The sequence below is a fragment of the Trichomycterus rosablanca genome, chromosome 23 (genome assembly GCF_030014385.1).
Source record: "Trichomycterus rosablanca isolate fTriRos1 chromosome 23, fTriRos1.hap1, whole genome shotgun sequence".
Taxonomy (NCBI): Eukaryota; Metazoa; Chordata; class Actinopteri; order Siluriformes; family Trichomycteridae; genus Trichomycterus; species Trichomycterus rosablanca.
The window spans coordinates 16,530,862-16,542,405 of record NC_086010.1 but is presented as its reverse complement, the minus strand read 5'-3'; the positions used below and the strand labels follow the sequence as shown (position 1 = coordinate 16,542,405).

General features: G+C 42.9%; 1 protein-coding gene across 3 annotated transcripts in view; it reads left to right on the top strand.

Annotated features, from left to right (window-relative positions):
• Positions 1 to 5,787: 5,787 nt before the first annotated feature.
• Positions 5,788 to 11,544, top strand: part of stag1b (STAG1 cohesin complex component b) — a 44,084-nt gene continuing 38,327 nt past the window's right edge. For 2 of the 3 annotated variants that reach the window (XM_062985290.1, XM_062985288.1), the window contains exon 1: positions 5,788 to 5,900. The gene's annotated coding sequence lies outside the window, so the exon portion shown is untranslated. Of the gene's footprint in view, positions 5,901 to 8,246; positions 8,297 to 11,544 lie in introns of those variants that run through there. The other variant, XM_062985289.1, reaches the window with a different exon arrangement.

Sequence of the window (11,544 nt, the reverse complement as noted above, 5' to 3'; positions counted from 1 at the left end):
ACGCACGGGACAGAAAGGACAGAAACGCGTCGTGAGCTGCCTTGAACATGGTGGGCTGAACCGGTGTTGGTTCTCCTGTGGGAGAGAGTGGGAGAGACAGGGACCCCCTGGGGTCTGTACATTTGAGAAAGAAAATGATGATCCAGATCTAACCAGCGATCACTGAGTCCAACATCAGTTCTTAATTTTTTTAGGGAGTAATAAAGTATCTGTCTGTCTGTCTATTCATCCACCCATCCATCTATCTATCTATCCATCTATCCATCCATCTATTACATCATCCATAACCGTCTGCAACATAGATCTCTTCGGGATTAATAAAGTATCTGTCTGTCTGTCTGTCTGTCTGTCTGTCTGTCTATCTATCTATCTATCCATCCATCCATCCATCCATCCATCCATCCATCCATCCATCCATCTATCTGTCTGTCTATCCATCCATCACATCATCCATAACCGTCCGCAACATCAATCCTTAATTTCCTTCAGGATTAATAAAGTATCTGTCTGTCTGTCTCTGTCTATATGTCTGTCTGTCTATCTATCTATTTATCTATCTATCCGTCCATGCATCACATCATCCATAACCGTCTGCAACATCAATCCAAATTTCCTTTGAGATTAATAAAGTGTCTATCTGTCAGTCTACCTGTCTGTCTGGCTATCTGTCTGTCTGTCTATCTATCTATTTATCCATCCATCCATCCATCCATCCATCACATCATCCATAACCGTCTGCAACATCAATCCTAATTTCCTTAATTAACAGTGTCTATCTATCTATCTATCTATCTATCTATCTATCTATCTATCTATCTATCTATCTATCTATCTATCTATCTGTCCGTCCGTCCGTCCGTCCGTCTGTCTGTCTATCTATCCATCCATCCATCCATCACATCATCCCTAACCATTTGCAACATCAATCCTTAATTTCCTTTGGGATTAATAAAGTGTCTGTCTGTCTATATGTCTGTCTGTCTATCTATCTATTTATCTATCTATCCGTCCATGCATCACATCACCCATAACCATCTGCAACACCAATCCTAATTTCCTTCGGGGTAAATAAAGTGTCTGTCTGTCTGTCTGTCTGTCTAATTGTCTGTCTGTCTATTTATCTATCTGTCCATCCATCCATCACATCATCCATAACCGTCTGCAACATCAATCCTAATTTCCTTCGGAATTAATAAAGTATCTGTCTGTCTGTCTGTCTGTCTGTCTGTCTGTATGTCTGTCCATCCATCCATCCACCCATCCATCTATCTATCTATCCTCCACCTCACATGAACGAGCCAAACATAATTCGAGCACATGATCAGGACAGCAGAAAGGATCATTGATGTACTCTGCCAACACTTTAAAACAGAGGCGTCAAACCCAATCACCCCAAAGAGAGGGCCAAAATTCTAATCCGGGACTATTGGTAGGTTGTCTCCAAATTGTAGTCATAAAAGATAATGTTCTAATGTTTATAGATATACATGATTAGTGTGTTTTCCTCATTTACTCATAGTATATTGAGATGTTAGCCACTTCAGCTTGTAAGCGAGTTCTCCAGGTTTTCCTTTGTGAAGTAAAAGGCTTCTGGGGCCACGTTTATTAGGTGTATAGCAGCAGTGTAAACAAGACAGCACAGTGTTCTTCAGATATTTTTACCCTATTGGAATAGCAACAATCATGCCATGTTAGCCCCGTGTTTCCCTGGTGATTCTCTTATTCTTTACAGCTACGTAGACAGCAGTTTGACAAATTTTATGGGTCCCTAAAAGCTTTGTGTGATGGTAATGACAGTAGTGTTTGTCAAAAGAAGTTCTTTGTTATGGAATTATGTAATTTGCATATGAATTGGGTGGGGATGCAGGAAGTGTGGGTGCCTCAGAAGAACATGTTTCTAAGGAGCTCGGTTTAAACATCGACTCCTGTTACTGTCTGTGAGGAGTTTTTCAAACTGACTGGATTTAAAAGGATCTGCAATGAATAATTAGAATAATAACCTGATGAACTGCACAAACCCAGGTGGAAAGAATTTTATAAGCATTCTATACCTATTAGATATATTTGAATTGGCTAATTAAACAGACCATACTAATTGTTTATTATACACTCATGAGAACTTCATTAGATACACCTATCCGGTATTACATGCATTATTTTATAAGCTACGTCTACCACAAATATGAACTTAGTGTGTATACTAATTTCTCCCATGGGGATCAATATTTCCCCCTGTCATATTTCCCCAATGGGGATCAATAAAGGAATCTTATACAGTTACTGACTGTAGCCCATCTGTTGCTTTGTAGACTTTGTCACCACCCCTTTACCCCACCCCCTTATCAGCTGAAAGGGCCACGTATAGGATTCTCAGCACTGCAGTTCCACTGAATGGTAATGACATGCTAGTGTGCATATTATTAATGTAGTAGGTCCAGCAGTGTTGTTGGGATTTTTAATTACCTCAGTGTCAATGCCGGGAGAAGAGTATAAAGCCAACAGCAATAATTTATAGAAGAAAATGTCTCTAGTCTATTCACGGGACACGGGGAGAACATGCAAATTGAACCTCTGCTTCTAGGAATCGAACCCCCCCCCCCCCCCCCCCCCCCACACACACACACACACACTGCCAGGTTGCCACTGTTGGGCCCTTGAGCAAGGCCCTTAACCCTTAATTGGTAAACAGCGTCTGCTACATGCTGTAAACGTTAACTGTGAACATGTGACTGTAATGAGTGGTGGATTGAATCCCCCCCACCCTACTGCCAGGTTGCCACTGTTGGGCCCTTAACCCTTAATTGTGTACATGGTAAAAAGCGTCTGCTAAATGCTTTTCAACGGGCGCAAGGCACACAGTAACACCCTGGACGGGATGCCAGTCCATCGCAGGACACACATACACAAACACACACACACACACACACAGTCACTTATAGGGCAATTCAGTGTCTCCAATTCACCTGACTGCATGTGTTTTTTGGACTGTGGGAGGAAACCGGAGCTCCCGGAGGAAACCCACACGCAGACACGGGGAGAACATGCAAACTCCACACAGAAAGGACCCGGACCGCTCCACCTGGGGATCGAACCCAGGACCTTCTTGCTGTGAGGCGACAGTGCTACCCACCGAGCCACCGTGCCGCCCAAATGCTGTAAATGTTAACTGTAAACATGTAACAGGCTGCCACTGTTGGGCCCTTGAGCAAGGCCCTTAACCCTTAATTGTTTACATGGTAAACAGCGTCTGCTACATGCTGTAAACGTTAACTGTGAACATGTGACTGTGATGAGTGTGGGCCAGTGATAGCTCAGTGGTTGAGGTACCGGACTAGTAAACAGAAGGTTGCCGGTTCAAGCCCCGCCACCACCAAGTTGCCACTGTTGGGTCCCTGAGCAAGGCCCTTAACCCTCAATTGCTCATCGTGTTCCGCTCATTGTGTAAGTCGCCTTGGATAAAAGCGTCTGGTAAATGCTGAAAATGTAAATGAGTGATGAGTGATGAATTGAATCCCCCCCCCCCCCCCACACACACACTGCCAGGTTGCCTCTGTTGGGCCCTTGAGCAAGGCCCTTAACCCTTAATTGTTTACATGGTAAACAGCGTCTGCTACATGCTGTAAACGTTAACTGTGAACATGTGACTGTGATGAGTGATGGGTGATGAATTGAATCCCCCCCCCCCCACACACACACACACACTGCCAGGTTGCCTCTGTTTGGCCCTTGAGCAAGGCCCTTAACCCTTAATTGTTTACATGGTAAAAAGCGTCTGCTACATGCTGTAAACGTTAACTGTGAACATGTGACTGTGATGAGTAAAGAGTGATGGATTGAACCCCCCCCCCCCACACACACACACACACTGCCAGGTTGCCTCTGTTTGGCCCTTGAGCAAGGCCCTTAACCCTTAATTGTTTACATGGTAAAAAGCGTCTGCTACATGCTGTAAACGTTAACTGTGAACATGTGACTGTGATGAGTGATGGGTGATGGATTGAATCCCCCCCCACCCACACACACACACACTGCCAGGTTGCCTCTGTTGGGCCCTTGAGCAAGGCCCTTAACCCTTAATTGTTTACATGGTAATAAGCGTCTGCTAAATGCTGTAAACGTTAACTGTGAACATGTGACTGTGATGAGTGATGAGTGATGGATTGAATCCCCCCCCCCACACACACACACACTGCCAGGTTGCCTCTGTTGGGCCCTTGAGCAAGGCCCTTAACCCTTAATTGTTTACATGGTAAACAGCGTCTGCTACATGCTGTAAACGTTAACTGTGAACATGTGACTGTGATGAGTGATGAGTGATGGATTGAATCCCCCCCCCCCACACACACACACTGCCAGGTTGCCTCTGTTGGGCCCTTGAGCAAGGCCCTTAACCCTTAATTGTTTACATGGTAAACAGCGTCTGCTACATGCTGTAAACGTTAACTGTGAACATGTGACTGTGATGAGTGATGGGTGATGAATTGAATCCCCCCCCACACACACACACACACACACTGCCAGGTTGCCTCTGTTGGGCCCTTGAGCAAGGCCCTTAACCCTTAATTGTTTACATGGTAAAAAGCGTCTGCTACATGCTGTAAACGTTAACTGTGAACATGTGACTGTGATGAGTGATGAGTGATGGATCGAATCCCCCCCCACACACACACACTGTTAGGTTGCCTCTGTTGGGCCCTTGAGCAAGGCCCTTAACCCTTAATTGTTTACATGGTAATAAGCGTCTGCTACATGCTGTAAACGTTAACTGTGAACATGTGACTGTGATGAGTGATGGGTGATGGATTGAACCCCCACCCCCCCCCACACACACACACACTGTTAGGTTGCCTCTGTTGGGCCCTTGAACAAGGCCCTTAACCCTTAATTGTTTACATGGTAATAAGCGTCTGCTACATGCTGTAAACGTTAACTGTGAACATGTGGCTGTGATGAGTGATGGGTGATGGATCGAATCCCCCCCCACACACACACACTGTTAGGTTGCCTCTGTTGGGCCCTTGAGCAAGGCCCTTAACCCTTAATTGTTTACATGGTAATAAGCGTCTGCTACATGCTGTAAACGTTAACTGTGAACATGTGACTGTGATGAGTGATGGGTGATGGATTGACCCCCCCCCCCCCCCCCCCCCACACACACACACACTGCCAGGTTGCCTCTGTTGGGCCCTTGAGCAAGGCCCTTAACCCTTAATTGTTTACATGGTAATAAGCGTCTGCTACATGCTGTAAACGTTAACTGTGAACATGTGACTGTGATGAGTGATGAGTGATGGATCGAACCCCCCCCCCCCCCCCCCACACACACACACACACACACACACTGCCAGGTTGCCTCTGTTGGGCCCTTGAGCAAGGCCCTTAACCCTTAATTGTTTACATGGTAATAAGCGTCTGCTACATGCTGTAAACGTTAACTGTGAACATGTGACTGTGATGAGTGATGGGTGATGGATTGAACCCCCCCCCCTCCCACACACACACACACACTGCCAGGTTGCCTCTGTTGGGCCCTTGAGCAAGGCCCTTAACCCTTAATTGTTTACATGGTAAACAGCGTCTGCTACATGCTGTAAACGTTAACTGTGAACATGTGACTGTGATGAGTGATGGATCGAATCCCCCCCACTGGTGTAAACCGCGTCGCACCGAGGCTGCAGTTCCGCTTCGGTCCAGCAGGAGGCGAGCTGAGATCAGAGTGCGCGCGCGCCATTTGCACGCGCTGAATGCCACCAGATGGCAGTTTAGGATTGCTTCTCCGGCGAAAGGCGCGGTTCCGCTTCACGTCTAAAATTACAATATAAAACATTAACTATTCTTTCGTTTAATTCGGCGAATTATCGGCGGGACGCGTCGCGGAGGGTTCTCTCGGACGGCGTGAGGTGAGTTTGGCCGAGTTTGGGAGTATTTGGGGAATGTTTGTGCGGCTGGTGGTTCGTATCAAAGATGGAGGACGGTGTGAGGGAGAATGTTGAGTGGGGGGATGGGAGCGCCTCTCTATGGCCAGCCTGCATGATATGCGCCGTGTATAATGCTGGCTAACAGGCTGTATGGGAATACACCTACAGTAGGGTCGACCTGCTCAGCTGTGTGTTCGTAAACGACCTAGAAATGTGATTCTGGCTGGTTGCTGTTGTGTTGTTACTATGGCGCTGCTGTTACTATTGTGATTGAGACACGGTGCTACAGTGCTAAAGTGCTAAAGCTAGCGCGGCTGCACATTTCTCTCTCCTCCTGTGATATTATCGCTGTTATGCACGTTCAGTGTAGAGAATAAACCTTTATAATGCGTCACTAAGCATCGTTGGAGTATAAACAAGCCTTTATGTGCAGTGTGCAAGCCTGTGTGTTTCCTGAATATACCTGCACACGCACAATGCTGTTGTTTACATTTCTCAATACTGGACTTTGTGTGTTGGACTGGTGTTCGGGTGCAAACTTTAGGACTCGAGCGGTGCAGACTTGTGCTTTGTTTAGCCCCATTTCGAGCAAAAAAAGCAGCAGTTTGAGTTCGAATAAGTATATTTGTCATTTTGGCGCGCCAGCCTCTTTTATTGGCCCTCCCAAACCAAGTAGCGCCAAATTTGAGCGGGTTTATCAGCCAGTAGCGGCCAGAGGAGGAGCCCTGATTCTTCCCCTGTATCTCACACTGCTGAGGAAGTTCAACACCAATTTCTGAGCATATTTGTTCACTTATGTATTTTGTAAAATCTGGTTATCAGATTCGTGATCCTTAGTCTTTTTATTCATCTATTTGAAAACAGCAAATTGAAATCTGCAGGATTAGAGGTGGCACACCGATACACACCTGGGCGGCACACAGCGAGAAGGTCCCGGGTTCGATCCCCGGGCGGTCCGGTCCGGTCCGGGTCCTTTCTGTGCGGAGTTTGCATGCTCTCCCCCGTGTCCGCGCGGGTTTCCTCCGGGTGCTCCGGTTTCCTCCCACAGTCCAAAGACGTGCAAGTGAGGTGAATTGAAGATACTAAATCGTCCACGTCTGTGTTCGATATAACCCTGTGTAATGAGTGACTACCGTTCCTGTCATGAATGTGACCAAAGTGTAAAAACATGACGTTAAAATCCTAATAAACGAACGTAAACGGAGCGTTATGAGCTCAGAGCCATTAGGCTCTACAACTCCACCAGGCAGGGACGGCCGACTGTAGCTAAAGAGTGAGGGTTTCTAGTGTAGCCATGTGTGTACGTACTTGTATGCATGTGCATGTGCAGGTGTGTGTATATATATGTGTGTATGTATTTGCATATGTGTATGTATTTGCATGTGTGAATATGTATGTATATGGGTATATATGTGTATGTATATATATACGGCTGTATTGGCCTCATTGTGCAATATTGTCACATGTCACTTTACTATTTAATAATTTAATAACTATTAAATTTTTACACTAGCAATATACCTCATGCATCACTACATTTAGTAGTTATTCATTTTATGTTAATCACAAGAAAGACTCGGTTCTATTTTTTCCTTTTCTGTTTGCTTTTGTTTTGTACTGTTAATTATTTGTTGTATTATGCTACTGGGGCTTTAATTTCCTTCGGGATCAATAAACCATCCATCCATCCATCCATCCATCATCCATCCATCCATCCATCCATCCATCCATCCATCCATCCATCCATCCATCCCACCTGAGGTACTGTGTTAAAGTTCAGAATCTCTATTTACAGTCCATATCAGAATCACTTTATTTCGCCAGGTATGTTACTCATACGAGGAATTTGTTTTGGTGATACACATAATAATGCAGCGCTGTCTGGTCTGTTAAATACGTATTAAATAACCAAGAGAGCAACTGTGGTTAAGAATTGTTACGGCTCTTGGAAAAACAGCTGTAGGCACGTCTGGTTGTGTTCGTTTTTATTGTCCCGAGTCTTCTGCAAACAGAAGTGTTTGAAAGAGGTGATGTCCTGGATGAGAGGGGTCTGCTGTCATTTTGTGTCTCCATGATCAGCAATCGTCCATGAATGTGTTCGATATAACCTTGTGAACTGATGAGTGACTACCGTTCCTGTCATTAACGTAACCGAAGTGTGTAAAACATGACGTAAAAATCCTAATAAATAAATAAATAAATGTGGCTGTATAGTCCTAGAGCCCCAGCACTCTGTCCTGATCAGCACTCTGCTGTTGTAGATGTCCCGAAGTGTCGGCCGACTACATCCAATGATCCTCTCCGCCGTCCTGATCATACGTTGGAGTTTGGCTCGTTCTTGTGATGTGGAGGAACCAGACCAGATGGTAATAGATGATGTGAGGATATCAGCCACTTTAACTTTATTTTGCTATTAGTATGATTTCTGTGTTCAATGGGGACACATTAATGTGCCAGGATTATGAGTAATAAGTCTGTGAATGTATGAATATCATTTTAATCTTCTAAGCAGCAAAAAACTCTATATTTAACGTTTAGTTCCCTTAATGTTGGGATGCAATGTTGTTGCATCTGTTGCACTTATTGCTTGTGATTATTTAATTTTAATGGGTTTATAGAACGAAAAATTGTAGAATCAGTTTGCCAAGTTCTAATTAAATACAGTACTGTAAATCCATTTCTTATCTAGGCTGCCAGTTGTGGTAGAAGGCATGGGGGTTCCTTTAATCTAATATTACATCGTTATAGTAATTACATATTTATTGTTTATTATAGTATAGTAATATTTAACTTAATATTATATATATATGATATTGTATAGTAGTGTATAATTTAATATTATATTTAATGCAGTATAGTTAGGGAGTCTTATCCTTGCCATTGGACTTGTTCTTTTGAGACAAAATAGTAAAAATCAATATACTGATTTATCTCTCTGGACTTGAATATTTTAGTCATTTATTCTAAAAGTCAGTATATGGGATGGGCACAGAAGCACAGCTGGTAGCGTGGAAGACGGTCAGCAGCATGGGTTTAATCCTAGCCTAGTTTTTGCAGCGTTTGAGGGAATTTCATATAGTACTGATATCTGTATCTACTAAAGCGATTTAGGATTACATTTAGGACGAAAAATCATCTGAGACATCCTTACAGGTTGAAAACAGAAGTATTTGCTGGGCTTACATCGATATTTTCATCCTTAATTAAAAGGCCACAAACCAGGTTTGCTATATGGCCAAAATTATATGCACACCCCTACTAATGGTTTAGTTTATGTGTGTTAAATGCACCCATAGCGAGACTGTACCCCTGTGTACAAAGCAGGCCCATAAAGATATGGTTTGAGTAGTTGTGAAAGATTTTTATTGGCCTGACAAAGCCTTAACTCAAACCTCATTAAACCCCTTTGAGATGAATTGGAACGTTTATTGTGAGCCAGGCCTTCTCATCTAATGCCAGTGCCTAATCTAATCAATCAATTAAATGTGTCCAGCTTTGTAGTTTCCCTTTTGTATTATTCTGTTTGTCTCAAGTAAATAACGTCTATACATAAATACCTGTCATGTTTTTTTAATTCATCTTAATGTATCGTGAATCGCATTACGTACATGAAAACGTTCAGATGTTATGACGTGACATTTCTGCTCCATCAGCCACCACACTTCCAAGCAAGTAGGCTAACGTTCATGCATGGGTGTTTGATGGGTGGGTTAGGGCAGAGAGAGAAAGAAACAGTGTTGTGGTCCAACAATATTCACCTTCTTTTACATTACAGCAGTTTCTAAAAAGCAGATCAGAGCTGTTAAAGTGTTAAATAATCAGATCTCAGGAGTGTAGCGGTTGTCGAAGTCGGGTTGGTCGTTTGATGGCTGTGGTTTATTTAACGAGGATGCAGGCTTATCGTGTCTCAGGCTGTGATATGCACGAGTGAGAAACCATAATCATTTACTCCAGTTGCCTCAGTTTTCTATATTGGCTTAATGACTGTTGAGATTTGCTGTAATAGGAATCAAATGAGGAATCAGAAAAGCTGTTCGTGTGTGAAGTGTAGGACGGTTATATACAAATACAAGTTTAGACTTAAATATACTGTATCTATTTGTTTATTTACTTATGTAGAGGTAGAATTAAGTGAATCCAGTATCACACATTCTCACAGTCATATCTGAATGGTATTGGTTTTATAAAATGACCTAAAAGGCTTTAATCTGTATTGGATGAAACAGAAAGCAGCTTAATGTGGCGGCATAGTCCCAGAGTTACATCAACATCTTGACCATGTATGAGCTAGTACGGCCATAATGTTTATGCATTTTAATCCTAATTACAATCTTGAATAATGAGCCAATTAGTGTAATAAAAGTCCAACATTAAAACCAGTATCAGCCCCAATACCAGTACTTTGTATTGAATCAGTACATCTCTTATGTGTGTAGCACTGTCGCCCCACAGCAAGAACATCCTGGGTTCGATCCCCAGGCGGGGCGGTCCGGGTCCTTTCTGTGCGGAGTTTGCACGTTCCCCCCGTTTCCGCGTGGGTTTCCTCCGGGAGCTCCGGTTTCCTCCCACAGTCCAAAGACGTGCAGTTAGGTGAATTGGAGATCTTGTGTATCGAGTACCTATCGTTTCTGTCATGAACGTAACCAAAGTGTGTAAAGCATGACGTTAAAACCCTAATAAATAAATAAATAAATAAATAAATAAATAAATGTGGCTGTATAGTGCCAGAGTTACATGAACATCTTAACCATGTATGAGCTAGTACGGCTATAATGTTTATGCATTTTAATCCTAATTACAATATTGGATAATGAGCCAATTAGTGTCATAAAAGTCCAACATTTAAGGCCAGTATCAGCCCCAATACCAGTATTTTGTATTAAATCAGTACATCTCTTATAAAAGGTCTTGCATTACACAGAGAAGTGATGGATATTTATAAAACACGTTCCCTGCAACCGTGACTTTGAATAGACTAATTAGGTAATAGTGCTAACCAAAAGCTATTCCAGATACAAAACATGGTCTGCCGTTTTCTGTCCTAATATCGGCCTGTAAATCCTGATAATAAAACCTATCCAGGCCACTATCAGCAAGAAAGTTTAGTACTTTAGTGTAGAATTAGTAAATACCTTTCAGCATTTCTATTCCGAACACGCAGTCAGCACACTGTCAGGCCAGCAGCTCTGTCTTGAGTTATTGCTTCTGCTCATATTAATAACTTGGATGCACGATGGATTCGTTAATCGAATTAAACATTCATAAGGGGTGTAAAATAAAAAAAAAAAAAAGTGAGATCACATTTGTTCACTATTTTTTAATCGTGCCGTGGTTAATGTGTTCTGTTCAGGGTCGGAATTCTGCACCACACGCTTCTACATGATGCTCATGTGTGACTGACTGTTGGCACCTTTCACCCTTTATTTACTGGGAATTATTGTAAATTATTTAACCATCAACATTAATCAAATATTTTCTTGTTGCTTACTTGGCTAATTATCATCTCTAGATGCTTTAATAAGCTTTTGTTCTTCACTTACAGACAGTTCCAGTGTTATTTTAAATGCCTTAATTTCAAAGCCTTTAGTACCCGCTGACTCGGAGCGAATATTTGGGATGATGGCAA